Source organism: Myotis brandtii, unplaced genomic scaffold (assembly GCF_000412655.1).
Source record: "Myotis brandtii unplaced genomic scaffold, ASM41265v1 scaffold779, whole genome shotgun sequence".
Taxonomy (NCBI): Eukaryota; Metazoa; Chordata; class Mammalia; order Chiroptera; family Vespertilionidae; genus Myotis; species Myotis brandtii.
In genome coordinates, this window is record NW_005371125.1 from 1,342,188 (window position 1) to 1,353,549 (window position 11,362).

The 11,362-nt window shown below is 35.9% G+C and overlaps 1 protein-coding gene across 4 annotated transcripts in view; it reads right to left on the reverse strand.

Moving 5' to 3' along the window:
* The window catches only part of PCDH11X (protocadherin 11 X-linked), a 920,016-nt gene that overhangs the window by 586,992 nt on the left and 321,662 nt on the right, over positions 1–11,362 (reverse strand). The window lies entirely within an intron of this gene.

Below are 11,362 nucleotides of genomic sequence, written 5' to 3' on the forward strand. Positions count from 1 at the left end.
TCTTAATCCTACCATACCATCATGTGGATAATTAATCATACATCATACTATGAATGGAGTTCTTCCATCAAAATTAGATAGAATGATACATTTTTATTTAACTCAAGAATTCTTTGTGGTGAAATGTATTAATATTCATTTTAAGCAATTGTCTGTGGTTTAAATCTTATTCACATTTCAATTGCATATATATATATTCACACTTCTTTCCAAAGCATACACTCAAGAATATTCATAAATAAATATTTTTCTGGCATATCTCAGGCTATTTCTAATGAAACAATAATCAGCAAAATAAATTACTCATATTTAATAAGACAAATGAAGAAAAAGTAGTTATTTTAGAGCTTATGTAACATAAAGCTTTTAGATGATGATATATTCTTCCCTAAACAATTTTCTACTTTGTTTTCTTTAGGTGAGATAAACTGTACTTTTCTAACTTCTGACTGAATAATAAACGTCCTTCTGTTTAGGAAGCCAAAACAAAACAAACAACAATAATAAAAACAAAACAAAACAGCAATTAGGCTCTTTATTAGTATAGCTCAGTAACCAGAAGGTATTGCCATAGATGATATTTCTAACTTTCTGCAAGATGGAGGTATCATTGCAGGGTACTTGAAAACTAGATAGTTATTCTGATTAAAAAGTATTTTCCCCATATAATTGCCAAGTTAAATTTGGAAAATACTATCTATTACTAGGTTACATTTCAGAGGATTGTAAAGATGGCGATATAATTCAGTGATTAATGTTTTTTCTTTGGGTCAAGATGACTCATTTATATTTTGAAAATATAGTCTGTGTAGATAACTTAATATTTTAAAACTGTAAATGAATAAATCTTTTGATTATTTTGACATATAATATTAAAACCAACTTCCTAAAAGGCCATAGTTTTGCTCCAGAGATTGAGTTCTTCACCAAATCTCTTTGTATTTGCCCTAAATAATTCCTCTTATTCTGTAGAACGCATAGACAAGCGGTTCTCAACCTGTGGGTTGCGACCCCTTTGGGGGTCGAATGACCCTTTCACAGGGGTCGCCTAAGACCATCAGAAAACACATATATAATTACATATTGTTTTTGTGATTAATCACTATGCTTTAATTTTGTTCATTTGTAACAATGAAAATACATCCTGCATATCAGATATTTACATTTTGATTCATAACAGTAGCAAAATTATAGTTAGGAAGTAGCAACAACAATAATTTTATGGGTGGGGGTCACCACACATAAGAAACTGTATTAAAGGGTCATAGCATTAGGAAGGTTGAGAACCACTGGCATAGACACTTCTGTGTTTTTATTCTTCTGAGCAACAAAATCCTTTCTAAGGAGTTTAATAACCCTAAAATATAGACTGTTACCCAATAACTTATGAAAACTTTACAAAATGACAATGTGATGAGTTCATTCTATGCAAACCAAGAATTCATGCTTGTGAAGGGTGTTTTTCTCCATTAAACACCTGTTGAATCTTTTACAGTGGCTTCCATGAGAAAGAACTCAGCAAGCCCACCCTCTTACATATACATATGACAATACAGCAAATTCAGAGGTTTTACCTATGTTTTGATCCAATAAGTAGGGTTTCCAAACTTCATCCATTCATTATTACATCATATATTCTGTATATTATTTAACTGAATCCCTTCTAAATTTTCTGTACTTTTGAATGCTTATGCTATTTATGTTAGAAGAGCAAGATTCCAGTTGTTAGTATGTTAATTTGATAAAGACTGCAAATTCCTTGAGATATTAAGTTCTTTTTGTAATGTGTACTTGCTTTTATCCTAAAAAATCTCACAGGCATTCAGTGCAGAACAATGAAGGCAAATAAATCAAGTGTAATTTGCTAACTATAAAAATTATCTATTCTAGAGAAAAGATGAAAGTACATTAATAGTTGAGCAGTCTTAAAATCCAAGTTATGGTCACAATGATAAATAAGGTGAGTCAACTGTGAAACACAAGTACAACTATGTTAGGATTAAAAAACTATAAACTATTAAAATAATTTTTGATATTCCCTAACCTTGAACAGAAAGCCATTAATGAACTGGCTTTCAACATATAAGTCTTTCTTTTCCATGTTAAAAGGAACAAGTACTATTATAGATATTATTCAAATATTTATTTATAGTATAAAAATAAACATAAGAAAACTCTAAAACAAAATTGGCATGATGAAAATAACAACCTAGCAACAGTAAAATATGTATAAATTCTAATTTAGCTTCTGAATAGATACTGATAATAAGACCAATAACCAAAAAGTGAATATTGACATCTATCAATGATTATTTATTTCTTTTAAATGTAATTACCATCTTTAACAGAAATAAGCATATTGCCACAAACCACTTCACTTTAAAAAGTACCCTGATGTGCTTTAAAATAGTGTTATTACAGAAATTAACCAAGTATTATAACAACTTTTTAAATACTCTGTAATTTTTATTTGGTTAATAGACCAGAACTTCTAGTTTTTGCCATTAAATGATTCTACACCTTCCACTTTTGCTCGTACCTAGTGATTAATGGCAAATGATATTAATCCTTAATAGGGGAAAAGGGAAAACTATTTGTAACGTGTAGAATGTGCAATTAAACCAGTATCTGCCATGATCAGCAGCGAATAGAAGACAAACCATTTGATAAGTTTAAGGAAAGGGAGGATAGGCTCTTTATCTCAGTAATAGAAAACTGTTTTAACTCAGACATTCATAAAAACCATAATCCTATAGCAGAAAGACTTCCTATTGTATGGTTTCCAAAGCTAAGGGACATTGGGTAGATGACCCTTGCTGAGTTTTAGGTTTTTAAAACGTGCTCTACTGGTCTTCTAAATAATTATACTTATGAGTTGATATAGAACATACTTCAACCATTTGATTTTGTATTGCAGAAACAGATTTTTGTAAAGTGAAAATGCATTAGCTAAATAAAGCCCCTCTTTTAGTTTATTTATTTATTTAATTTTATTTATTGATTTGAGAGAGAAACATTTGTTGTTCCATTTATTTATACATTTATTGGTTGAATCATGTATGTGCCCTGACCAGGAATCAAACCTGCAACCTTGGCATATTATAATATCTCTTATGGAGTCATTTTAAACTCATCCAAGAAGTGAAATTTAAGTACTGTTTCTATCTTTCAGCTTACCAAAAAAATATGTTAGGACACTTTACTTGAGTGTGAATGTATTCTTTGTGTATAATTTCAAAACAGTTAAGTCCACCTATGTACAAAAACATAATAAATATATAAATGGTAATTAAATTTAATTATGTGAATTAACCACTACAGAAGTGGAATAAACAACTCTATCATAGTAGGAATATAGGGACAGATTGTAAATCACATTCTTTCATTCAAAACATATTTATTGAGCACCTAGTATAAGCTATTCATTGTATTAGATGTTGGTAATTCAGCAATGTCTGCTCTCATGGTGATTTTAGTTGGGGAGAGAGTGAAACATATAAATTAAAAATCAATATATTAGATGGTGATATAGTATGTTAGATGGTGATAGTGCTATGGAAAAATATCAGGAAATGATGATGGGGGTGTTGTGGGCATGAGGGGGGTGCAATTTCAAATATCATGATCAAGGAAATTGAAAGGGTGACATTTAAACAAAAGTTTGAGGGGGCAAGGGTCTGCATTTTAAAAATATCTTGTCAAAGGATATATGCACCCCTATGTTTATAGCACCACAATTTACAATAGCTAAGATTTGGAAACAGCCTAAGTGCCCAGCAGCAGGTAAGCAGATTAGAAAACTGTGGTACATCTACACAATGAAATTCTATGCTGCTATAAAAAAGGAGGAATTCTTACCATTTGCAACAGCATGGGTGGAACTGGAGAGCATTCTGCTAAGCGAAATAAGCCAGTCAGAGAAAGATAAATATCACATGATCTCACTCATTTGTAGAATATAATAAACAACATAAACTGATGAACAAAAATAGAGCCAGAGTCATATAAGCATCGAGCAGACTGTCCAACCTATGAGGGAAGCAGGGGGGAAGGGGGTAAGAGATATGCATGCATATGAGCATAATCAATGGACACAGACACTAGGGGGATGAGGGCATGTGCTGGAGGGTGGGCGGCCTGGGAGAGGTCAATGGGGGAAAAAGGAGACTTATGTAATACTTTAAACAATAAAGAATTTAAATTAAAAAAGAAAAGAAACACTTGGTTGCAGTTTAAAAAATATATTCCCTTTCTCCATACTAATGCTGCAATTCTATTTTAAACAACTATTAATTTTGTCAGAAATGATTTGTTTCTAATAAACTCATCTTGTTCGTTGTTCATGAAAAAAATATATATATTGTGAATAGAGTTCTGTGCGGTAGTGAGGAGACAGAAGAAAACTAGGCAGACAGGGGCAGGGCCATGGGAAGGGAAAATAGAACAGGGGAAACCAGCTGGAGGAAATTAGTAAGACAACCAAACTGGGAGGGGAAAGAAGGGCACATGCAAAAAAAGTGAGATTTAAAATGTATAGATGTTACTAAAGACAGGCAACGTGCAGATAACCAGTCACAAGGCAGTGAGGCATATAAACCAATCCCAATAATGTTACTAAAACAGAATTCTTTGAAAGGACCAATCAGGAACTAGGCGCGCGCACACACACACACACACACACACACACACACACACACACGAAAGCACACCAGCTTCTCTCCCTGATAGGCTAGATTCTTGGGTTAATGGCAGGAGACATGCTCCCCTGCACCCACGTAGCTTATGGCCATGTGAGAGGGACTCTACATGACTAACACACTTTAACACCTGACTGTAACATGGAAAGGAAGCTCTGGACACTGGCCTGCTCCTGTAATCCTAGCTGTAGCTTTTCTAGGCCTGGCTTCTCTCAATAAAGTATGCTTCCTCTGTTTTTGTCTGAGATTACATTCTTTGGTTTTGCAAGACAAGGAACTCGGACTCAAACCCCACATTTTGGTTTCAATAGGGGCAGTTTGTACAAAGACCCTAAGGAAGAATCATACCTAGAAAATTCAAGAAACAAGGATGATGTGGTGGCTGAAGCTGTGTGAGCAGGGAAGGAAGGAATGGGAGACGAAGCCAGAGAGGTAACTGGAGAGGATCAAGATTGTGTAAGCCCTACACCACTATGAAGGCTATTTTAAGCACTTTGTCATTTACTCTGTGTGAGTTAAGAAACCATAAGTGTTTTTAACATAAGAATGACATGATCTCAGTTATATTTTAGCATAGTCACTCTGGCTGCAGTGTTAATAATTGACATGGTGGGTCAGGTGTGGAAGCTGAGAGACCAGTTAGGGGGCTACTGAAGTAATGCAGGGACAGTCAATGGAAGCTTAGACCAGTGAGCTAGTGATACACGTTATCAAACATGAGAAAGTTCAAGGTATATTTTGGAAAAAAAGTAAATGAAACTTTTGATAGAGTGAATGCAGGTATGAAAGAAAGAGGATGACTTCAAAGTTTCTGTTTTGAGAACCTGGAAAGATGGTGGTAACATTTGCTGATATAAAGAAAATAACTGAAAAACCATGTTTGATTGTAAAATGCTAACTAGAGCAGTTTTAGAATTATTTCACGTAGAGTTAAGCCTTCTTGACATGCTGGGTCTTTGGTCCTCCCTGCAGTATTTTAGACAAGAAAATAACAGATAAAGAGGATATATGATCAGTAATGCTACCAGTATACTCTTCAGAGTGAAAGGCAGTGTCAATATATCATACCATAACAATAGTCATAAACCACATTGCCCTAGAAACTAAGGAAAGTAGATTAAGACAAAGACTAGCAATTTAGAATTTAACTTTTATTTGCCATGTACCAAATGGAATTGTTCTTAATGGCATATAATAGATTTTATATAGGAATTCCTTAAATATCTTATCCTGAAGTCTCTTAAATCACTTAAACTATTTTTATACCAATATATAATAGAGTTGAAGACTAATGGAATGAAACTTGAGAAGACTGGTTGTCAAATTTCCTACTTCCAAATCAATAGGTAGGTAGCTAGATCTCCATTTACATATGCACAGCTAGTCACAATAGAGCTCCTTTATCAAGGTTGAATAACAAATTTATGGTAGAGCTGCTACATAGTTGTCTCAATCTAAATATTATGAAGCTTTCTTTATACTTAGGCTGCATATTTATGTCCCATAAAAAGTCTCAAAAGCCATTCATTTTGGGTATTTTCTCACTGTATGATTACCTTTTTGCTGTTTGTTGCTATGGTGTTTTAATTCTCCTTTGTTATTATTTGTTTTCATGAAAAATAAAGAAATCTGTAATAAAACAGCTTTACAGACAAGAGCATTTTGTTCTAATCTTCTTCTATGTCTGTTGATTCTTGTAAAATTAGTGTTGGTATTAAAAATATATAGTTCTGCCCTAGCCAGTTTGGCTCAGTGGATAGAGCGTCAGCTTGTGCACTAAAGGGTCCTGGGTTCCATTCTGGTCAAGGGCATATACCTGGGTTGCAGGCTTCTCCCTGGTCCAGGCCCTGGTTGGGGCGTGTGCAGGAGGCAACCAATCTATGTGTTTCTTTCACATCGATATTCCTCTCTGTCTTTCCCTTTCTCTTCCAATCTCTCTAAAAATCAATGGAAAAATATTCTCGGGTGAGGATTAAAAAATAAATATATATAGTTCTTAGAAAATTCTATATTTACTAGAGGCCCAGTGCATGAATTCATGCATGGGTGGGGTCCCTTGGGATGGCCTGTGGGGGTCGGGCCGAAACCTGCAGTCCAATGCCACCTGCTGCTCCTGTCTGCCGCTCCTGCTCATCCCGGCCCTGCTGTGCCTACTGCAGGCTCATGCACACTGCAGTGGTGCTCGCCAGCCATGAGCTTTGCACCTGGTGCCCATCCCAAGGCCCTCTGGGCGGGTGGTGGGATGCCCTTGCTGGCCCAGGATCCAGATCCATCCTGCTGACGTTCAAGCTGGTTGTTGGGAGCTACCTGGAGGCCACTTTTATATTGTTTCTTCCTTGCAGAGCGTCTAGGGAGGGGAAGAGGTGAGGAGAAGCAACCACAGTGCCTGAGGCTGACTGCCAGGAGATCCTTCTGGTAGCACTGGTCCATCTGTGCCTGGCCTGTTCTCTGGAGATTGGAACTGCAGGACTACTGAGGGAGTGAGTGGCTGCCTCTGGGCTGGTTGGCTGCCAGGACAGGTCAGTCAGCTGAGCAGCACTCTCCCTGTGGTAGCGCACTCATCACCAGGGGGCAGCTCCTGCGTTGAGCGTTTTCCCCCTGGTGGTAAGTGCACAGTCATAACCAGTCGACCGGTCATTTGGTCTTTTGGTCGCTTAGGCTTTTATATACATAGATTTAGTGATAGAAATTTTGTAATCCCTGCCATGCTCATAATCCCAGTTCATTCCTGTCACTTCTGAACCTCTTAGTTGTAATGGATGTGGGAAATCCTTTAAGTAATAAAAACCATACACAATTTGAAATATAAATAAATATATAGAAAGCATGAAAAAATGCTCCTGTTCCCTAGATAGAATAATCAACTATAAGATAAGTGTATTGTATTTCAACATACCCCTAATTGTACTTAAACTTGCTCTTATATTATTTAAATTGTCAATGTAATAAAAATAAACCACAAGAAATCACTGAAAAACATTTATTATTTTTAAGATGCATACAGAGTCCAATGAGGCTCTGTTTTAAAGGATTATTATCCTTGTGTATATATCATATAAAATGGCTTCACAGTCTATGCTAGGAATGACATTTTATTCCCACTGGATTTTGTTCATGGAAAATGATAGTGAGGATTCCACGTAAAGGAACTATACAGATGCATCCTTCTACATGTCTAATATTAGACCTGTCCTGTAGTTTTTAATGTGCCCTTCCAAGTATTCTCAAAATAATTTTACTTTATCTAATTATTAGTTGTAGCATTATTATTAATACCAAAAGGGATGCAACGGATCTCTAAAATTTTTAGAGTTTTGTTAATGAAATTTAAAGAAAGCTTTGCCATTCTGAAGTGAGCTTTAATTATCCTATCAGATTTTATAGATGTGCATATACATAAACAAATTAAAACTTTCATCTATTTTAAATAAGCAAGAACTCTTCAAATAAAAGTTCAATTTTAAAATACATTGTCTTTATGACTTTTTTCCACCATTTGAAATGTTTCAGTGTCCCAAGTAGTCATAAAGTGTTCCTGAAGTGTAACTAAAGCTAAAAAACAAAAACAAAAATCAATTTGCTCTAGTATATAACTTTTGGGAAAAGAGTTTCCTAATTTGAACTACAATTGAAAAGTACATAACAATGCAGACCTGCCTCAAGAAACAAGAAAAATCTCAATAAAAATCTAATTTTACACCAAAACAAACTAGAAAGGAAAAACAAATGAAGCAAAAATTAAAGATTTGAAAATAATAAATATTTGAGTGGAAATAAGTGAAGTAGAGGCTAAAAAGACAATAGGAAAAAATCAATGAAACTAAAAGCTGATTCTATGAAAAGATAAAACTGACAAAATTTTAAGTAGGATAACTAAGAAAAAATATGGACAGGTCAAATAAATAAAACCAGAAATGAAAAATAAATTATTTCTGATAACCCAGAAATAGAAGGGATCATAAGACACTAATATAAGCAATAATACACCAACAAATTGGACTAATTAGAAGTGTATAAATTTCTTGAAACATGAAATCTTCCAAGATTGAATCATGAAGAAATACAAAACCTGAATACACTGATCAGGAGTAAGAGCATTGAATCAATAATAAAAAACATCCCAACAAATAAAAGTCCAGGGCCCGACAGCTTCTGTAGTGAATTCATCCAAACATTCAGTGATTTACTACCTATCCTTCCCAAACTCTTCTAAAAAAATTGAAGAGAAAAGAACACTTCCAAACACACTTTATGAGGCCAGCTTTACCCTGATATCAAAACCACAAAAAAAGAAAATTATAGGCCAATATTTGTGGTGAACAGAGATGCAATAATTCTCAACAAAATATTAGCAAACTTAATTTAACAATACATTAAGAGGTTTATACACCATGATCAAGTGGAATTTATTCCAGGGATGTGAGGATGATTCAACATCCACAAATCAGTCAACATGATACACCATTTTAACAAAATGAAGGATAAAAATTATATGATCATATCTATATATGTAGAAAAAGCATATGATAAAATTCAACATCCATTTATCACAAAAACCTTCTGTAAAGTGGGTAAAGAGGAAATATAACTCAACATAATAAAATCCATATATATAAAACCTATAGCTAACATCATAATGGTGAAAAACTAAAAGTTTTTTGTAAGATCAGGAATAAGACAAGGATGCCCACTCTTGCCACTTTTATTCAACATAGTATTGGAAGTTTTAGCCAAAGTAATTACACAAGAAAAATTTTAAAAAAAACATCCAAACAAACAAAAAGAAGGAAAATTGTTACTATTTGCAGATGACATCTGTTTGATTACATCTATGTAGTATAATTTAAAATCATGGATTGTGATGTCTCCAGCTTTGTTATTCTTTCTCAAGATTGCTTTGGCTATTCAGAATTATTAGAAATTATTTGTATGTATAATTCAATTTATCCAAAACAACTTCCTGAAATTATGCTTGCATTAAAGTGGCTGAAGAACATGTATTTGCAAGAAAATAATAACTCCTAATGTATATATTATACTAGAGGTCCGGTGCATGGATTCGTGAACATTTAAAGGAAATTAATTAGATGGTGGCCGGTGGGGGTGGGGGAGCAGGGCTGGGCGAGACTGGCCGGATATGCCCTGGAGCCAACCTCCTGCAGTCCCTTCCCAGCCGGCCACACCAGGGGCAGTGCTGGGGCTCGGAGAGTGTCTGTGGAGTGAGCAGGGCCCCTCCAGCAGGTGGGGTCCCTTGGCCTGGCCTGTGGGGATCAGGCAAAAACCGACAGTTCAGCATTGCCCCAAGGGGTCCTGGAGTGTGAGAGGGCACTCTGCAAAGTTGCTGACACTCAGCAGCTCCTGCGTTGAGCATCTGCCCCCTGGTGGTAATTGTGCATCATAGCTACTGGCAGGTCAGCTGGTAGCTAAGGCTTTTATATATATACTAGAGGCCCGGTGCACAAAAATTTGTGCACTCGGGGGCTCCTTCAGCCCAGCCTATTCCCTCTTGCAGTCTGGGACCCCGCGAAGGATGTCCACCTGCTGGCTTAGGCCCACTCCCTGGGGGATCAGGCCCAAGCTGGCAGTCAGACATCCCTCTGGCAGCCCGGCAGCCCACAGGGGATGTTCACTTACCAGCAGGGAGCAGACCTAAGCTGCAGTTGGACATCCTTAGTGCAGCTGAGGAGGCGGGAGATGCTCCCACCACCACCGCTCCACTGTACTGGCAGCAGTCAGCCTGACTTGTGGCTGAGCAGAGCTCCCCCTGTGGGAGCGCACTGACCATCAGGGGTCCTGCATTGAGCATCTGCCCCCTGGTGGTCAGTGTGTGTCATAGTGACCAGTCATTCCCAGTTGTTCTGCTGTTAGGGTCAATTTGCATATTACCCTTTTATTATATAGGATATAGATAAATCTAGATGTACTTTTATTACATGTGCTAAGTAGTTGGTTCTAATGTATTCTATCAGATGCTCTTCCTGTACATTTAAAAATATTAGTAAATTTAACTTCATAGTAGAAAAAAAAAACAAAATCTTGAGAGGGTTTCTGCTAGGGAAACATACCATTTTTAAAGCAAATTATTAGAAATTATCTCAATATTTTTAACACAAACAATAACATTTCATAGTCTCTTCTGTGCTAATGGAAAACTATTTGGCCTATTTTCCGGAGAATTAAATAAGTACAGTTCCCAAACAAGTTGCTCTGTTCTGAAGTTAAAGAGAAAATAGGAAAATAAAACCTTGCTTATTTAATACTAGTAGCTTGGTGCACGAAATTCATGCACATTAAAAGGGAATTAATTGCCCTAACTGGTTTGGCTCAGTGGATAGAGCATCGGCCTTTGGACTCAAGGGTCTTGGGTTCGATTCTGGTCAAGGGCATGTACCTTGGTTGCGGGCACATCCCCAGTGGGGATTGTGCAGGAGGCAGCTGATCGATGTTTCTCTCTCATCGGTGTTTCTAACTCTCTATCCCTCTCCCTTTCTCTCTGTAAAAAATCAATAAAATATATGTTTTTTAAAAAGGGAATTAATTAGCAGAGATATTTTAATATTGCTGTTTGCCCTTTCTCTATAATAGAAGTGTGAGAGATGAAAGGAAATTAGTAAAATGTATATGAAAATAATATATAAATTTATTAATAAATAAACAGTAACAAA